This window comes from Budorcas taxicolor, chromosome 10 (genome assembly GCF_023091745.1).
Source record: "Budorcas taxicolor isolate Tak-1 chromosome 10, Takin1.1, whole genome shotgun sequence".
Classification (NCBI taxonomy): Eukaryota; Metazoa; Chordata; class Mammalia; order Artiodactyla; family Bovidae; genus Budorcas; species Budorcas taxicolor.
The window spans coordinates 99,667,208-99,684,685 of record NC_068919.1 but is presented as its reverse complement, the minus strand read 5'-3'; the positions used below and the strand labels follow the sequence as shown (position 1 = coordinate 99,684,685).

The window sequence follows — 17,478 nt, the reverse complement described above, 5'->3', positions numbered from 1 at the left end:
TCCCCACAGGACGAAGGACAGTTCAGTCCCGGGACCAGCTTTGTTGCGGCTCAGACGCTCAGTCATGTCAGACCCTTTGCGACCCTGTGGACTGCAGCACACCAGGCTTCCGTGTCCTGCACTGTCTCTTGGAGTTGGTCAAACTCATGTCCATTGAGTCGGTGATGCCATCCAACCATCTCATCCTCTGCTGCCCTCTTCTCCCGCCTTCAATCTTTCCCAGCATCAGCGTCTTTTCAAATGAGCCGTCTCTTCACATCAGGTGGCCAGAGTATTGGAGCTTCAGCATCAGTCCTTCCAGTGAATATTCAGGACTGATTTCCTTTAGGATGGACTGGTTGGATCTCCTTGCAGTCCAAGGGACTCTCAAGAGTCTTCTCCAACACCACAGTTGGAGAAGCATCAATTCTTTGGCACCCAGCCTTCTTTATAGTTCGACTCTCACATCCATGCATGACTCCTGGAAAAACCATAGCTTTGACTATGTGACTTTGGCACAGTGATGTCTCTGCTTTTTAATACACTGTCTAGGTTTGGCATAGTTTTTCATCCAAGGAGCAAACGTCTTTTAATGTCCTTCATGGCTACAGTCACTGTCTGCAGTGATTTTGGAGCCCAAGTAATTAAAGTCTGCCACCGTTTCCACTGTTTGCCATGAAGTGACTGGACTGGATTCCCTGATCTTCATTTTCTGAGTGTCGAACTTGAAGCCAGGGTCTTCGCTCTCCTCTTTGGCCTCCGTCAGGAGGCGCTTCAGCCCCCCTGACTGGCTCCCGGTGGTGACCGTGGCTGCTGACTCCTTCCCCACCCCACCCCACCCCCTGCCACCACTCCCCCCCCCGCCACTGTGTCCGCCACGCCCCCACCTCTGTGTGCTTTAGCTGCACCGAAGCCCGAAGGGTGCTGGCACCCCTTCCCCTGGCTGTGTTCACTTAGCACCCAGGCTCTGGGTGGAGCTCCCCCACCCCCTGGTTCTGGCCCGGCCCGGTCCTGTCCCGCAAGCTCTTGAGTGCGCGGTGGTCCCTGGAGTTGCTCCTGGCCAATCTGAGAGCTGGAGCGAGTCCAGGCTGTCTTCTCTGTGCTGCACCGGCCTCCTCCGCCAGACACACACACCGCACTCAGTAGCCTCCTTCCCCTTCTCCCAGCAAGCGTCGTGTCCGAGTGACCTTAGAACCTCATGTCCAGCTCCCTGAACACGCTGTGACCCCCAGCTGCCCGCCATGGTCCCTCCAATGGCCTGCCCAGCATGGAGCGGTGCTCCCTGGCCGGGCAGAGGCTGCTGTGCCTGCTTGCCCAGCCAGACCCATCTATGCCCAGCTCTCCTGCCCAGCTCCTGCGCAATTCCAGAAGCATTTCCTCTTGGTGCTGAAATCGGGGGTGCCTGTCACTCAAGCGCGTTGTGCCCTGTTGCTGCCCGGGAGAGCCTGAGCTCGTCTGCCTTCAGCTCCCTGTTCAGGGGTGGCAGAGAGCTGGCACGTGTGCCCCCGCCACCCCTCTCTGTGCCCGTTGTCACTCTTCGGGTGGGATGCCGAGTTCTCAGTGGGACATCCAAGCCTGTCTGTTAGCACGTCACACACCATGAGAGCGACCTGCTCGCTGCCGTGTCTGCTAAACCTGTCCCGCCGCCGCGCGCAGCAGGTGACCTTGCCTCTGGCTTCATGGGCAGGGTCACGGCCTCTGGGTTTCCTTTCTGCCTCCCTGTTCACTTCCAGGGCTTCCCTGGTGACTTAGAGGTTAAAGCATCCGCCTGGAATGCTGGAGACCCAGGTTTGATCCCTGGGTCGGGAAGATCCCCTGGAGAAGGCAATGGCACCCCACTCCAGCACTCTTGCCTGGAGAATCCCATGGAGGGAGGAGCCTGGTAGGCTACAGTCCATGGGGTTGCAAAGAGTTGGACACGACTGAGCGACTTCACTTCACCTCCAGAGTTTTCTATCTTCCTTCAACTCTTATTTCTAATTATTCTTTTTTTCCCCTCTTTTTTCTAGTTCCTCTCCTTTGTTCCTGTATCTTCCTCTCCCCTCCTTCTAAGACCTTTCTCCGTCAATCACCCCCTGTCCAGCTTATAACTTCCATCCCTGACTGCAGATATGTTCAGTCTTTCTGAACCTACTAGATTAGAATCGCCTAGAAATCCACTCCCCCAACCCCAGTCCCTCCAGGCTGCCCTTCTGCCCCCCTTCCAGGTTGTGGTTCTTGTCAGCCTCCCAGGGCGTCCAGCGCTCCTCCTGAGGACTCTCCCCTCGATGCCTGCTCCCCCCACCCCTCTTTTGTGCCCCTGACGGTGATTCCCGTTCGTTAAACACCTGCCAATGTTCCCTTACTGAATCGCTGCAGTGATCCCTCGCATCAGCTTTATGCCTATCCATTCTACAGATAAAGCTGAGCTCCTTTATTGCTAATCTCAAGCCAAACTGGACTGACTTCTCAATTATTTTGTCTTTTGCTTAAAGAAGAACAGTTATAGGACATTGACATGTAATCAATTTTTTTTTTTTTTAATTGAGGGCAGTTGTGTTGCTGGTACTTGTTAATGTTTTTGTTACACCTCAAAATTGTGGTGTTTTTTTTTTTTTTCAGAATACTGCTGTCCAATAATAGTAGAAAGAATTTACAGTTAAAATGTCTAAATATGCTTGCATTTATCATTTAAGGATCACGTTAAAGAACACGTTTATTGTTTATCTGAGTGGTTATTATAGCTTATTCAGATGCTGTTTCACTCCTCCTTGTCCCTTTTAAAAACACTCGATCAGAGTGCGTCGGCTCTACGGTGCCGTGTTAGCGTCTCCTGTGCCGCAATGTGCAGAAGCTGTGGGTGCACGCACGCCCGCCCCCGCCCCACCCCCTCGATCGCCGCGGGGCACGGAGTTGAGCTCCCGACCCTGTGCACACCTGTTTTACACGTGGCAGTGTGCACACACGTCAGCCCTAACCTCCCTGTTCCTCCCACCCTCCTCTCACCCCACCGTGTCCATTCTCTGCATCTGCCAAAGAACGCATTTAGAAGCAACAATAACAAAGTTTCAAAATGCTTTTCTTAACCTAAGTCGTGCTCTTGTTAAGATTCCTGGTACCCCGTTCGTGGTTTCAAATGGGAATCGTCTCTGCCTCGGGGACAGCACACGAAGGCTCTCACCCAGGGAGAAGGGGGTGCAGAGGAAGAGTCCTGTTCTTGTTGCCCGGTTTACAGAAATTTCGCTGTGTCTGCTGGAGAGAGAATTTTCGAGAGCTCCACGAGCGAGTGAATGAGTAAATAGATGAGCAGAGGAGTAGCGTGAAGATCCAAGGAGCTGCTGAACGCGCGAGTGGGCCGCGCGGGGCAGTGCCCGCGCCATCTTCTTCACTGGGCTTCCCCGCAGACGGAGAGTCGGAGGCTTTAAAAACTACCAACCCAACTACATGTTCGTGGGAAGATTTAAACTGCTATCATCATAAAATTGCTGCACTAGTTTTAAACTCTCAGAAGGTGTTTGACAGAACTCTGCTGTCAGAGTCGAATGTAATAAATTGGATGGAACTTTCTCTCTCATACATTGTCCAATAGATAAGCTACTTTTAGTGACCAGATTTGTTGAGGTGTGGGGCCATTCACTCTGCTGGTTACAGACCTGTCATGCCAAGTGGCTGGATGTACTTTTCATAGACAACTTGTCTCCACAAATTGGTTGTTCTGGGGTAAAAAAATAACTGGACTTAGTTCTTCAGCAGTGCTTATTTTCACACGCTGATTCATTGTGCAGCACTCAGATTTGAAGCCTAGGTTTCAGTGGTGCTCTCTGTACACCATCTGTCGCTAGGTGTGGTTCAAAGGAGGCAAAGATAAATGGCAGTGGATATTCACATGTCACATGGCAGCCTTCGTCTCTGAGTCAGGAATCTTGGTAGAAAAAGCCCCTATTTTTTAAAAATGTGAAACTACCTACATTACCTCCTCAATCGTTTTTATTTCAAATTAAATTAATGTCTTGGGCAGACACTGCAGGCTCACGTACTCTTCAACACCATTTGGTTTGCTATCTTAGTTTCTGATTTTCACCGTAGTTTTAGTCATTGCTTTTGGAGTGTGAGCTTACGGTAGAATAAATCAAATTAGCCTTAGTGGGTAGCTTTAGTTTCCCTGATGACTTACTAAATAAAATATGCCTTCTTCTTAAGTGAAAAGCCAAAGTGGATTTTTATTTGACTGACAAGGAAAGGCATTTTTGATTTTATTTAGTGACTGAAATAAATTACTTTACCACAAATTAAATGTGAACTATGTATATATGATCCCTCTTTTCATGAACAGAGCAGCTTGAGAACCAAGCGCATTGTAGTTGATCTCTTTAACCAGTTGGTGGTGCTGAAAACTCTGGTAAGAAACTAACTGGGAGGCGAGGTTAACCTGGAAGCTTTCTTAATAAACATTATTCTGTTAGTTTTTGAAAAATTCGTGCCAAAAATGTGTGCCCAAATTACTGGATCTTCTAAGCTTACACACCAAACCGAGTGTCTTTGATGGGCAGCAGAACCCATTTGTAGTGAACTTCCGTAAAGACGTCACTGGCTCTGCAGGATCCGCCTGCTGGAAGCTGCGTGGCTGTGTGACGCCCAGGAGTGACACCTTCAGCCTGGGAGTGACCCTTAGCCTGCTGGCTGGGACAGGAAGGGGAGACGACAGTATGTGCTCGCCCGGGAGACGTAAGAAACATTGCTTTGTGTTATTACGACTTAACAAAAACAGTGCTATTAACGCGTTTTTTAGGGTCTGTGTTTGTTTTTAGCTCTGTTTCACGGACCCGAGAATTCAGTAGAGTGACAGTCTGCTGCTTGAATGTGTCCTGAGGTGCCCTCGGTGGAGCGTGGAGGCCCTGGAGTCAGAGCTCAGGGGTGCGGCTCTGTCGGTCAGACCTAACCAAGGGTGTTCCTGGGCCTTTCTTCCCGACCGGGGATTGAACCTGGGTCACAGCAGTGGACGCGCCGCGTCCTGACCCTGGACCCCCGGGAGTTCCCCCACGTGTGCTCTGCTAAACACGCACCTCACACAGGTACCCTTTCACCTCTGTCCTGGCCCAGTGTCAGTCGCTCAGTCGTGTCCAACTCTTTGCAGCCCATGGACTGTAGCCCACAGGCTCCTCTGTCCAAGGGATTCTCCAGGCAAGGATGCTGGACTGGGTTGCCATTTCCTCCTCCAGGGGATTCCTCCTCGAAGGGATCTTCCCAACCCAGGGATTGAACCTGGGCTTTGTGCATTGCAGGCAGATTCTTTACTGTCCTGGCTAAAGCAGTAATTAATAGTGTGTTAGGATCTTATCCTCACATGGAAGCTTTCTTCTGACTTGTTTCTATCTTCCAAACATTGAATATGTGGCAGAAAACTTAATGAGACTATCAGAGTTTTAAAAAGTAAAAAAGGAAACAAAAGCAAGCAAACAAACCCACATTTGAAACAGATAATCCTAGAACTCATTTTTTTAAATACTGAAAGAATAAAGATTTTTATTAAGCATTGTAAGTTGCATTCAGTAGCCTGCAGATACCCCACACCACAACCCATCCTCAGTCAAGCCCAACAGCAGTTCAATCCTGCACAACCCATGAGTTAGGGCAAAACTCCCTTCAACTTACAGTAGGATCCTACTCAGGTCTTGTGGGCAGGGATTGGGGAATTACATCTCATTTCTGACCATGAATGTGTGATGAAGAGCATCAGAATTATATGAAAACAAATAAGAGGTGATTCTGATTTCAAGGTACATTGTTTGGAAACATTAACGAAAACATCAAAAATACCTGTTAGAACTCATTGTTATAATGTAAAGAATATTAAAATTTAAATTCACCGTTCTGTGTCACCTTAATGAGGGCTGCCTGTCAGTTCAGGAAATCCAGAACCCTCCGGCAGGGTTGAAATCGAGAGCCCTACGTTTCCAGCTCATCAGCTCTTTGTTTTCACGGGAGCTTGTTCTGGCTGTGCTGCGTGCCAGCCGCTGTGCAGGCGCCTCTGTGGTCGCTGTGAGGGGGAGCTGCTCCCCAGTCTCGGGGCTCAGGCTGCTCCCTGCGGGGGCTTCTCATTTCGGAGCTCGGGCTCCAGGGCGCGCAGGCTCCAGAAGTGCGTGTCCCCGCCGCCAGAGCGCAGGCTCGGCGTTTGTTCCAGGGCCTGTGGGATCTTCCTGGACCAGGGAGCGAACCTGTGTCTCCTGCATTGGCGGGTGCGTTCTTTACGACTGAACCCACCAGGGAAGCCCTGTATCAATCCTTAATAGCTCGGTTTTCTCGACCTGTAAAATGGGGTGACCAAGGCTTTTCCTCCAAGCTGGTGTGAGCTCTAGAGGAGGCAGCGAGTGCTTGTGGGGTGTTGTTTTCCCCACATTTCCTCCCTTGAGGCAGAGCCTGTGAGTCAGTTGCTTCTGAGCCCCCACAAAGCCCTGCACTTTAGCCAGAGCCGCAGGACACGAGGCCTTCTCTGAGTCTGGTACTGCCTCATGCTCCTCTAAAGCAAAACCATTTCCTGGTTATAAAGCGTCACAAGGATTTTGTAGGCTCACAGACCCACAAAGGAGAGACTCGTGTAGTTATATCCGGTTTTCAGACATGTGCCTGTCTGTCCCGGGAATATTTATGTGTTGGTCTGAATCTGCCTAAACATGTAAGACTGGGGAAAGATTTCTGAAAGGTGAAGCAACGGTGTTACTAAGAGTCTGCTCGTCCATCCATTTATTTGTTCCACAGATTGTATTGAGCATGACTCTTCAGAGATGAAGTCCAGGAAAGCCTCACCCCGTCCCTGAGAGCTGCAGATTCCAAGGGGCAGGAATTGATAGACAGCCCTTATCTAGGTGACAGGAAGATTATTATAATTTGAATGTTGTTTATAATATTAAGAAAATCAGTTCTAGGATCATCTGTAACGATTTTCTTATGCAGTTAGAACTCTGATGATATCATTCAGTTTTCCGGAGCATATTCTGTGTTTGAATGATTAATAGAAGTCAGAAGAGAGCTTCAGTGCAATGCTAACCCTAAAATGCTGTCACTCAGGCGTTTTAGCCAGCATGGAATTTTAAGTGTAGCTGTGTAAAGCAGGGGTCTCCAGTCTCCAGAACCTAATGCCTGATGGTTTGAGGTGGAGCTGATGTGTTAATAGAAATAAAGGTGCGCAGTAAGTGTAGTATGCTTGGACCATCCCGAGAGCGTCCCCCCACCTGCCCTGGTCCTTGGAAGAAGAGCTGTCTTCCGTGAATCCGGCCGCTGGTGCCAGAAAGGTTGGGGACTGCTGGTGTAACCTGTGTGTGTGTGTGTATTTAGGAACAGCACAGCTAATGACTCTGGTTAGATCTGATTTTTGAGACAGAATCGTGGAAGCAGATGTTGGCAGAGACTTTAAAAATCGTTGACACCATCACTAAGAAAATGGAGGCTGCACGAGCGTCGTGGCCTCCCCAAGGTTACACAGACCTGGGTCAAGATTCGGGTCTCCTGGCTCCCAATTCAACGCCAAAGCATCATTTTTCTATCCTCATGTCTACAAGACGAGCCATTTTGGGTGTAAATAAAAGCAAGTGTATGCTTGTTCGGCCTCAGTAAACTTCCATACTAAACATGGAGTGCCGTTTCTGCCTGGTCTATCAGAATGAAAACCTGTAGGGCATGGCAGGCAGTTGATGAAATTGCCCCTGTGTCCGTTTTCGAACCGAGCAGGGGTTGGGAGCCCAGCCCAGGCACGGCACTCGCAGCCCCTAGCCGGAGCAGGTCGGTGCCTGGAAGCCTGTGACTGAGCCGGGCAGGGTTTCCGTCCACCGCCCGCCTTGCCCGCCTCTTGCTTCCCACGAGATGAATGGCCTTCTGCAGGTGTATCAGTAATTTCTGAGTTTGTTCCCCACTCAGAATGACCTCATTGTTTCATGCTTCTTTTCCATAATTATACAGTAACAGGAAAATAAACCGGCTCTGTGTCCAGCCCACAGCAGAAATCTTGTGCTCTTTATGTAAGTTTGATTTATAGACGTGTACCACGGAGCAGAGTGACTACGAGACGTCCGTCTTCCCATCGCTGGTTGCCATGGAAGCCGAGTACACAGAGCGGTGTCGCTCCAGCCCTGGGGGCGCCTGCGGTGGTTCCTTCCTTTGTTGTTCGTGTCTCTTAAGCAACTGCCTGGTGCTCTTTCATCATGACAATTAGTCATGCACGCAGGTGTTTTATCTTTCATCTCAAATAGAAAGCACAAAAAATGTATGACAAAATTTGGGAGAATTTAAATATTCTTGCTTCTTTAAACATGCATTTGTGATTTTTCCCCTCTTCAGTCCCATTGGAAAAATAGGTCATATTGGAAAAAAAAAAAAGCACATATTAATGTACAGAAATCTCAATAAAGACAGCAATACAGACATTTAAGGAGAAGGCATTGCCATGCCAAGGAAATCTTAAGGAACTTCAGATTCCCAGGTCTCCCGGTGTTTGGAGCGAAGTATGCATCCGGGTAATGCTGACCCTCCAAAACCACTGAGTTGCACGTTGTCAGCTCCCCTACTGGTTTGTTCTGTTAGTTTCCTTAGGGGTTCGAGCAGCCTGCGTGTTTGCTGGAGGGACACAGTGGACATTAGAGAGTGCACGCTTGCTCACCCACTCAGTCGTGTCCGACTCTGCGACCCCATAGGCTGCAGCGCACTAGGTTCCTCTCGCCTCCACTCTCTCCCTAAGTTTGCTCAAACTCCCGTCCGTCCAGTCGGTGATGCCATCCAGCCGCCGCGCCCTCCGTCGCCCCTTCCCCTCCTGCCCGCTCTCTCTCCAGGGGTCAGGGTCTTTTCCCGCGAGTGTACTCTTCGCATCAGGTGGCCAAACTATTGGAGCTTCAGCTTCGGCCTTAGTCTTCCTCATTTTGAAAAGGTATTTATTTATCATTTATTTTTGGCTGTGCTGGGTCTTCCTTGCTGCACGCAGGCTTTCTCTAGTCGTGGTGAGCAGGGGGCTGCTCTCTAGCTGTGGTCGAGGACTCCTTCTTGTGGTGGCTTCTCTTGTGGAACACAGACTCGAGAGTGTGCCGACTTCAGCAGCTGTGGTACACGGGCTTCGCTGCTCCGTGGCACGTGGAATCCTCCTGGACCAGGGATCGATCTCCGTCCCCTGCATTGGCAGGCAAGTTCTTAGCTACCGGACCACCAGGAAAGCCCCCTTACTTTGTTTTTATTGTTGTATTTTTTAAAAAACTATTTCACCCCAGTTTAACATAGCAGAGTTCAAAGTACACATCTCCCCACTGTTAATAAGTGTTTGCTGATTATCTACCTCCTGTCATTGGGTTTCTAACAAGTCTGTTGGTTAGAAGAGCTTGTCCTGAAATAACTGTCTGGATCTAAAACCCTGCTCCATTCCTGGTTGGCTGTGAGGTCTCTGAAAAGTATCTTAACTTGCCTTGGCTCTCTTATCTGTAGACTGAGCGGCTATAAAATTAAGATAATAATGACTTGTTGGGGGCTTAAAGGGGATGATTCATGCAAAGGACCTAGTTCCGTGCCTGCCAGGGGATAAACACTCAGGCGGGGTGACTGCAGCGGTGGCGATGGTTATCACTGAGAGGTTTGCAGGGAGCCGTGCCAGCACCAAGCCTAGGGCTCTGTCCCCAGCATCCACGTCCACAAGCAGTTGCCAGTGCTTTGTTTGACTTGGGCTCCAGGGGCTGGATTCCTCTTAACACTTTGGATCCTAGCACGGCCGCCTAGAGGTGTTTACGATGGCCTTTTTATCTGCAAGTGGAGAAGAGAAGGCTGACACCGGAGTCGCCAGCTTCTCGTCTATGACGAGGTCTTGTTTCTCATATCTGGCTGAACATAGTGTCCACGGGAGGCGTGGGGAGGGAGTGGGCTGCCTTTTTGCATCTTGCTAGGGGAGGGTTCTGCAAGGGGATCAAACCAGTCAATCCTCATGGAAATCAACCGTGAATATCCCTTGGAAGGACTGATGCTGAAGCTGAAGCTCCAATACTGTGGCCTCCTGATGTGAAGAGCTGACTCATTGGAAAAGACCCTGATGCTGGGAAAGATTGAAGGCAGGAGAAGAGGGCAACGAAGGATGAGATGGTTGGATGGCATCACCAACTCAATGGACATGAATTTGAGCGAGCTCCGGGAGATAGTGGAGGACAGGGGAGCCTAGCATGCTGCCGTCCACGGAGTCGCAAAGAGCTGGACACGACTTTAGCGACTGAACCAAGGGGAAGCGTCTAATGTTTGTCCGCAGAGCCCAGAATCACGACTGACCAGCTCCCTGTCCACCCCTCGCGCCCGGTGTCACTCAGATGTGGCTCCGTCTTCTCCTGTCTTTCTGGAATTGAAGCTTTCGGAGCTGGTAGCAGAAGCATTCTTTGTTGAAGTTCACTCCCCTTGGCAGTCCTCCAGGGCACACGGCAATGCCTGTTTATTTGGTTTAGCTTTTGTTTGGTTAGCCTTGTATCTCGTCTGTTTTGCTTTGTGCGGTTCTTTCTCCCCTCCCCAAATTTTCATGTTTAAATTCTTTGGACTTCATTTCTATTTATTTTACTAGCTGGCTTCATAGTATTGCTCCAAGTTGTTTGCTTTAAGCTATCAGAAAATGAACAGCCTTAGATTAATTTGTCTCTTTCCCCGCCGAGCCTGATCCACACGTGTGAATGAGGCGCACTTCTGTTAATGATTTAAACACAGTGGCCTTTGTGGTCTCCCCTTTGTCACGGGCAAACGTCACAGCCCGGAGTCCCCACTTCTCTCCATTTGCCTCTTGGCTTTCCCCTGGATGTTGATCGGTAGGCTCAAGTCAGTTCCAGGGAGCCAGCAGTTTGACTCCTCGGAATCCTGTGTTTTTCTCCCCTCACTGTCCTTTTTCCTTCTTTCCCTCCTGTGATAAAAACTCTAGAGGCGGGCTCTCACGTCTTCCACGAGAAGCTCTCAAAACCCGGAGTGATGAGGGCACTCAGGAGACCCCTGTGCCCTGCGACTGCACTGGGCACGCTGTGCACAGCGTTCCAGGCCGTGCCTGACACGGAGACCCTCTCTAGAGTCTCAGTAACGTTTCCGAGTCCTCCTGAGGCCCCTTCTTGGCCACACGGTCCTCCCCTCGTGCTTACTGAGCGCTGTGCGCTCTTGTCTTCTCTTCGCGCCCTGATCACTAGCGTGGGTGGCCCTCCTCTGTCCTCAGGATTCTACCTTTCTTTGACTTGGAAACAAATGTTCGTCTGCCTTGCAGACGCTGGGGATGTATAAAAGCAGAGAAGACTGACACCGCCCTGCCTTCTAGGAGCTTAGCGTCTAGTTGGGAAGGTGGGTGATTAGAATCCAAGATGGTTAATCCTGAAGGATGACTGCAGAGCACTGTGGGAGTATCCAGGAAGGCTGCTGGATGCAGGCCGGAAATGGAAAGCAAGGCTGACTCCAGAGGAACTGATGGCCAATGGGAGACCTGAAAGATGGAAATATAGCCAGACAGGGATAGCGTGTGCTCTAAGCTGAGCGTATCTGCGGAGCTGAGTAGCAGAGCTCGGTCCTCTGAATAACCGGAATCGTCAGCTGTCCTTGTTTGCCTGGCTGGGTAGGGCCGGAAGGATAAACGGAGAGTGATGAGACCAGAGACAGGAGCCGCACCAGGTCATAAAGGGCCGTGTGAGGTGCTGAGGAGCTTGGAGTTGACCCTGAGGTTAATGGGAAGGCGTTGAAGTGTTTTGAGCAGAGAAGCAACGGGATTGGGTGTGTGGCTTACCGCTGTCTTCCACTGCACGATGAAGAAGGGAGTAAGATGTGGCAACAGTAACCTCTGTCTGGATTGGTCCTGGCGCCCCCGTGCAAATGCGCCCACAGTGTGTGTCCAGCTCTGCACACCCAGCTTCTCATGTTTTCCTGATTAGCACCGAGGCTTGTCCCGAACTCCAGCTTCCCTTTTCTAGCTTCCTGTCTTGACGGCCAGGACTCCAGCTTCTGGCTGATTCTTGCTCTAAGGTAACCGTGTCATGCTGGGCACCTCCATGCTGCCATTGCTCAGAGAGTCCACTGGTTTGCTACCAACTTGGATCTCCTGGAGTTTGGGGATCTAGCCTGAGTTCACGGGGTTCCTTTGACCCTGAAATTCATTGCAGTTTGCATTATTGCACCGTCCTGCCCAGGCCAACCCGACCAGATTGGGTGTGCCCCCGAAGAATCCTCCGAGCCCTTTGTCCCACAAGTGGTTAAGTAATCCACACACTCCATGCTGATCCCCTTCCTCCCCCGTATAGGGCAGTAAACGTGGGGAGGTGGACTGAAGTCAGATGAGCTGAACTCGACAGGAAACTTTGGGCAAGTTGTCTAGTGTCTCCATGCCTCTGTTCCCTTATAGTTGTTAAGAGAGTCGACGTGGCAGAGCTGTTTGAAGGATCGAACGAGTGGCTGCATGTTCAATAGGCTTCTTGTCCCATCGTGGTGCTCACTGCTTATTAATCTAGACTGCCTGAGAGAAAGAAGCAGAAGAACATAAAGGAACTTTGACTTGGGGACAATTTGCCACAGACAAATAGGTATTCATCTTCAAAGGGCCCCACCTCTCACAGCGGGTAATCAAGAGATGACACTAATAATGGTATGCCCTGCCCAGTCTGGGTAGTGACCATCCTGGCTACATTCCAAACCTGAGGTTTTATTCTGTGTTGATTTTGTTCCAGAAATTCTCTGAGTTTTCATGAAATTAAATTAGCTGTGCATCTCATAAATTATGCTTTATTCCAAAAGACAGTTATGATGTTGGCCTCAGCTTAATAGTTTGGGCCTCTTGGGACCTGCCTTTCCTTTTTAATAGAAGAGATAATAACAGCTATCAGTTGATAAGGCAGGAGAAGACAGCTCTGCCGATGTATTAGTTCACTCCACAAATATCAATACTTGCTGGGTGCCACGTGTGAGGCACCGAGGAGGGTACCTTGGGGGCTATAGGAGCAAGTCAGACGGGGACCGTCTTTCAGAGAGTGACCATAAGATGAAGTAGGAAACGATGCCTGCTGTAGAAGAATGATTCCAGCCAGGGTCATCCAGGCATTCAGCAGCTGAGTTAGGGTTGAAGACTTCCCGGAAGGAAGGGCACCTCGCAGCGAGCAGTGAGGGCAGAGGCGGGTGGCGGGGCTGGTGCGGAACGCCACGCAGCCCTGGGTGTGACCCTAGAGCCAGCACATAGCGCTTGCCGCCCCCAGGCGCCACCCGCAGCGCTCTACCTGTCTTGACTGTGGTCCTCGCCAGCCTATGACACGGCTGCTGTTACCGCCCCCATTTTACAGATGAGGAGACCGAGGCACAGCAGGGCCAAGTCACGTGGGTCAGATCACCATAGCTGATAGAATTTGGCCTTGACCTGGACAGTCTGGCTCCAGACTGGAAACACAGGGAGGCATCCCCATTGTGCGAAAGAGACTCTGCCCCGTCCCTTCTAGACCTCTCCCCACGTGCACCCTTGAAAGGGATTTTGAATCTCTTCATCAGTCAGCTCTACTACAATTTATGGATTTCGAAGGAATCATTTTATTTAAGGGCCTTTTGCGGTTCAGTTTCAATAGAATAAAGATCTAGGCAGCACATGAATTTTTGCAGTCAAGAACAGAGCTCTGTAATCTACGGCTGTAACCCTTTCCATGAGCCTAAGCAAGCTAACTGGTACACCCTTTTTCTGAAATTCCCTGATTTCTGACATTTAGTCATAAAATCTTTTGATAAAAAATATAAAAGCCTCATACTGCAAAAAAAAAAAAAAAAAAAAGCTGTATTTTAGACCATCATGAATTGTTTAAGCATCATAATCAGAAACTTTTACGGCTTCAATAATTGAAGTGCGTGTTTCTCAGAATCCATCTACTCATCTCAACCTTTTGTTAGACCTTCAAACAAATCATGAAACTGACTGGCTTGAGTTTCTCCGCAACTCTTTCTCCTCCATCACAGGGTGATGGGATGTGCACAGAGCTGTCCATTAGCTGTTCAGGCTCCGATCTTACATTATGGGGAATTGACTGAGGCAAGTCAGTTAACCTCCCTGGGCCTCAGTTTCTTTCCTAGCTTTAAATACCTTGATTCTCTGTTTCCATACCTTTCGTTTAATTACTCTTTAAAAACGGTTACGATGAATAGCATAGTGAGGTCATTGCCACAGTGAACAAAACGACAGACAGATAATCTGGTCATCAGTTTCATCAGTCATCATCAATTTCATCATCAATTTCTTCAGGCACCATCATCAATTTCATCCAGCAATATTTAACAAATGTTTATTAAGCTCTTACTGTGTACAGGATAAATGTGTGTGTTTCACTCTCCAGCATTACTAATAACTACAGTGTTAAATTCTCAGATTTACTTGGAATTTATCTTCTCTCAGTTTCCCCACTGCTAATATAGTCTTCGTTCCAACTGAAGCTGGTTTTAGAAAAGGCAGAGGAACCAGAGATCAAATTGCCAACATCTGCTGGATCATGGAAAAAGCAAGAGAGTTCCAGAAAAACATCTGCTTCTGCTTTATTGACTATGCCAAAGCCTTCTTTGATTGTGTGGATCACAAGAAACTGTGGACAGTTCTGAAAGAGATGGGAATACCAGAGCACCTGACCTGCCTCTTGAGAAACCTGTATGCAGGTCAGGAAGCAACAGTTAGAACTGGACAGGGAACAACAGACTGGTTTCAAGTAGGAAAAGGAGTACGTCGAGGCTGTATATTGTCACCCTGCTTATTTAACTTATATGCAGAGTGCATCATGAGAAACGCTGGACTGGAAGAAACACAAGCTGGAATCAAGATTGCCGGGAGAAATATCAATCACCTCAGATATGCAGATGACACCACCCTTATGGCAGAAAGTGAAGAGGAACTAAAAAACCTCTTGATGAAAGTGAACATTCAGAAAACGAAGATCATGGCATCTGGTCCCATCACTTCATGGGAAATAGATGGGAAAACAGTGGAAACAGTGTCAGACTTTATTGTTTTGGGCTCCAAAATCACTGCAGATGGTGATTGCAGCCATGAAATTAAAAGACGTTTACTCCTTGGAGGAAAAGTTATGACCAACCTAGACAGTATATTCAAAAGCAGAGACATTACTTTGCCGACTAAGGTCCGTCTAGTCAAGGCTATGGTTTTTCCTGTGGTCATGTGTGGATGTGAGAGTTGGACTGTGAAGAAAGCTGAGCGGCAAAGAATTGATGTGTTTGAACTGTGGTGTTGGAGAAGACTCTTCAGGGTCCCTTGGACTGCAAGGAGATCCAACCAGTCCATTCTGAAGGAGATCAGCCCTGGGATTTCTTTGGAAGGAATGATGCTAAAGCTGAAACTCCAGTACTTTGGCCACCTCATGCAAAGTGTTGACTCATTGGAAAAGACTCTGATGCTGGGAGGGATTGGGGGCAGGAGGAGAAGGGGACGACCGAGGATGAGATGGCTGGATGGCATCACGGACTCGATGGACGTGAGTCTGAGTGAACTCCGGGAGTTGGTGATGGACAGGGAGGCCTGGTGTGCTGTGATTCATGGGGTCACAAAGAGTCGGACACGACTGAGCGACTGAACTGAACTGAACTGAGCTGAGTGTGTCCTTCATGGCTGCATCATTACTACAGACTCTCACTCTCTTTAACCTTATTTTCTTATACCCCCAACACACAAAGCAAAGACAAAAACTTTCATCTCAACAGGATCTTTAGGATGTTGCCAATTATTATTAGACCATATACAATACTTTTCTTTCAATTTTTTTCAGTGTAAAGAAGCCCCCTTGTCAACCTGCTGCTTCTTAGGGAAACCCATAGCCATCAAAATATTCACATCTAACCCGGATGGATCAGCTGACATACTAGGTTTAATGCTCTGTAGTGGTGAATTTGTCATAGCTTTGAAGACCTTTCCGGGTTGTAAGTTGCCCAGACTCAAATGCTCTGGAAATCTTACACGGAATGCAAGTAGAACAGAAGTATTTTGGCTTATCTCAGCTGTACTGGAAAAAACAAAAAATCCTGATGAGAGGAGCATGGGATAGTCATAAGTTCACGTAACAACAAAGATTTATTGGGCAGTTTGTCAGCTATGAGATGGACAATAACAGTGGCCAAAATATGCTACTTTTCCAGTGCGTTGGAGGGCGCTGACATCGCCACTGCTTCACGCGGTTCTCACAGTAGCTTAGTGAGTCACGCGCTATTGCTGCTCCCGGTTTTCAGATGAGAAAACTAAGCTTAGAGGGTCCTCAGAGTCACGCGGTTAATGCGCAGCTGAGGATGTTTCAGGCTGTTTATCGTCGCCTTCAGTTCATCATGTTCAAATCGAAAGTCTTTATCCTTGTCCTCAAGCCAGCTCTTTCTTACTATTCCTGTCAGTGACACCACAGCTTCTTCAGATTCAGTCTCATGGTCATTGATTTTTCCCTTTTTGTCCTTGTTCTAAATCCGTCTGGTCACCAAGTCCCTTTGGTAGTTCAGGGTCTGTCTGCTGTCAGCCCTCTTCCCATTACCCTACGCAGGGCTCTAGGACTCACGTCTGAAGCGTGGAGGCTGAAGGCCCATTTTCTTTTTTTCTTTTTATTCAAGTGTAGTTGATTTACAATATTATATAAGTTTCAGGTAAACAGCAGAGTGATGCTGTATTTTTGCAGAGTAGACTCCATGATAAGTTGCTACAAGAGAATTTCTCTGATTCCCTGTGCTGTGCAACGTCCTCTCGTTGCTTACCTATTTTATGCATAGCAGTCTCTATGTGATTACCTATTTTATACACAGCAGTTCATCAGCCCCGTCCCCTACTTGCCCGTGGTAGCCGTTCGGGGTCTGAGTGTGTCTGCTTTGCATGCTCTTCATTTGTGTTACTGTTTTGAGCCCACATGTAAGTGACCCCTACAGTGTGTGTCTGTCCACATGTAAGTGGCCCCTACAGTGTGTGTCTGTCTTTCTCTGACTGACTTCACTCGGCCTAATGCTCTCTAGGTCCATCTGCGTTTCATTCTTTGTGTGTGTGACTGAGTGATATTCCATTGTGTGCGCGTGTGTGTACACACACCACACCTTCTTTATCCATTCATCTCTAGACAGGCAGTTTGCTTCCATGCCTCGGCTATCATAAATAGTGCTGCTGAGAATATCGGGGCACGTGTAGCTTTTCAGATGGTTGCCTTCATTTTTCCCAGATGTGTGCCCCCGAGTGGTGATTTTTAGTTCTGTGAGGACCCTCCACCCTGCTCTCTGTGGGGGCTGCCCAGGCCGCTTTCCTGCCAGCAGTGCGCAGGCCCCTCTTTGCTCTCCCCTCCAGCACCAGGAGGCCAGGCTCTCACTCAGCCTTCAGGTCGGCTGGCCACCCCTGGCCCTGCACCCCTGCTCTCCCCTCCTTTATGATGAGCTCGTTACCTGAACCCATCATGCTGTTCTTGCCCAGGTGTGCAGGGTCGCCCCTTTCTGGGGTGCCCCCTCCCTGCTCTGCGAGCCTGGCTGCTCCCTTGGGATGCGATCGGGTCCCCCTCCTCTCCCATGTCC

The 17,478-nt window shown here is 49.0% G+C and overlaps 1 protein-coding gene across 4 annotated transcripts in view; it reads left to right on the top strand.

The window, feature by feature from the left end:
• The window catches only part of EFCAB11 (EF-hand calcium binding domain 11), a 214,550-nt gene that overhangs the window by 37,126 nt on the left and 159,946 nt on the right, over positions 1-17,478 (top strand). The window lies entirely within an intron of this gene.